This window comes from Nannospalax galili, unplaced genomic scaffold, assembly GCF_000622305.1.
Source record: "Nannospalax galili isolate Female #2095 unplaced genomic scaffold, S.galili_v1.0 scaffold805, whole genome shotgun sequence".
NCBI classification, from domain to species: domain Eukaryota; kingdom Metazoa; phylum Chordata; class Mammalia; order Rodentia; family Spalacidae; genus Nannospalax; species Nannospalax galili.
In genome coordinates, this window is record NW_008353486.1 from 1 (window position 1) to 2,408 (window position 2,408).

The window sequence follows — 2,408 nt, forward strand, 5'->3', positions numbered from 1 at the left end:
GCTACAAAATTTCTTGAGAGTTACAGAATTTCTTTGAAAAAAAAATTTTTTTCAACCTAAATTCAGCTGCAAGAAAATACCAAGAAACGGAAGTGCGCACCATTCACTGGGAAAGGAAAGCCAGCCTTCCCGCTGGTAAGGCAAGCAGGCTCTGAAATGCAGCCAGCTCCAGGCTGTACCCGCCAGCCAGGGCCCTGGGCGAGAAGACTGCAAAGAGGGCTTGGGATCATCTAACTGAAAGAAAGTTAACTTGGACTTTATTATGCAAAGTCCTGAGTCAATCACAAAATACCCTGCGTGGCTGGTATCCTACCTCTTGGGTCTCTTTCAGGTGCAGTGACTAGTAACACTTTAGTGTCTGACTTAGTGAAGAGGGAGGCAGGAAGGGGTAGGAACAGGGAGGGCGCCATCAGATGGTAAGAATAAGGCGGTCCTCCCAGTCCACTCAGCCCAGGGCAAAATTCCCCCAAGGAAGCCTAGACCGCCTGGAAAACCTGGAGGAAGGAGGCCACAGCTTTGTGGACCTCAGCTTTTCCCTTCTCTTGAAGCAGGTTTTTCTAAGGAAGTGACTATGTCCTCTCCTTAGAGTATGGGGGGGGGGATCACCAGATCCAAGAGGGCTCTCCCAGCTGCGGGGATGTTTTTCAAAGGAAACTTGAGAGGCAGAAGGGTTGCTCGGCTTCCCCACTGAAGCCACAAAATCTAGTTTTTTGAAGCTCAGTGCTGGTAGAGCCGTAGCGGTGTCCCCGAGGTGCGCGAGGTGGGGTTCCAGCTCCACTGTCCGCCTGGGTTCTCTGGCAGAGCGTCCGCATCCCCTTCGGTGCAGTGGTACCCAGAGCCGCAGCCACCTCCCCAGAAAAGAGTCACAAACTTACCTTCAGCAGCCACATCCACGGAGGGAGCCCCTCATCTTCCCCCATCCCCTTCGAGTTATTCAAGGAGACAGTTTTTACAACACTTAGCCGTCAAATTCAAGCAGATATGGTCAAAGTATTTACCAGTTTGTAGATGCCTTTTTTTTTCAACCTCGGGCACTGGGTAATTCCTGTTTCAAAATTCAAGATGCCTCGTTTTTTGTTTTTTGTTTTTTCCTTCCTTTAAGCAGCCGCAACCCCAGTTCCACCTCCCCCTCCTCTTATTCACCCACAGACACTTCCTAAATTTGGATTGATCCTTTTTTCTCTCCAGATGCAAATAGGATCCGGAATCGTAAGGAACCAAAGCCATGTCCAGTAATTCCGACCATCAGGAAAGAGATACAAACGATCAAACAACGGTACTTCTTTCAGCAGCGATCAGATAATCCTACTAATCCAATAGATGTGTCTCGGTTGGAAATTGACCTCAAAAATGAATCCCAAAGCTGGTGTGCAGTAGATTTCGTAGCCCTGTCCGGGGGACCACAAGAGCTATGGTTTCTTCTTTTCCTTTATTTATTTATTTTTTTAATATTTTTGGATTCTGGGTGCACTGCTCGCAAAAAATGCCGAGGACCCTGGTTTTCCCTAATGTAGGTTTCTACTCCAAATCGGTGCAGAATGAAAAGTGGTACAAAGATACCCCTAGTGGCTCCAGGGGATATTGCAGCGAGCTCACGCCATCTCCTCCTCACCTTCCTTCCCTCCGTCCCCTGACTGCTCTAGATAACTAGGGTCTGTAGTACCAGTAAAGCTGAACCCAGGTTAAAGCAGTGGTATAAGACCACCTGAACAGACAGGCGAACTCTGTCTACACTGGACTACTGAAGCTTCTGCCTAGCTTCTAACATAGAATTCAGAATTTCCCCCAATGGCAGAGACAGCTAAAAAGGCCAGTATTTGTTTCTGAATAAAGTGACTGAAACACACACACACACACACACACACACACACACACACACTGAAAGCCCTAGTCTTCCTGAAATGCATAGCTATTATGAGAAACCTTAATACTTTGTTCCTTTTCTAAAGATTATGATAGAGAATGTATACTATTTAGATATAATTTTCCATTTTAGATTTTTCAAAATCTTTTTGCTACATTTGTTTGTTTGTGTGTGTGTGTGTGCGCGCACGTGCACATATTCATAGAACTGTGAGACTGCAAGCGTTGGTTATGACTGAAACAGAAGGTTACCTATTTCCCTGCTTTCCTCCATCAGTTATACTAATGCAACAAAATATCAGTTAAAAATGAACAAATTTCAGCCGGGCATGGTGGCACTCGAGAGGCAGAGGCAGGTGGATCTCTGTGAGTTCGAGGCCATCCTGGTATCCATAGTGAGTTCCAGGCCAGCTGGGACTGCAGGAGACCCTGTCTCAAAAAGGCAAAAAACAAAACAAAACAAAACAAAAAAACAACAACAAAAAAACAAATTTCTTATTCATTCACTACTTGTAGGTGAAGCTGAATATTGCTGAAGAAAATCA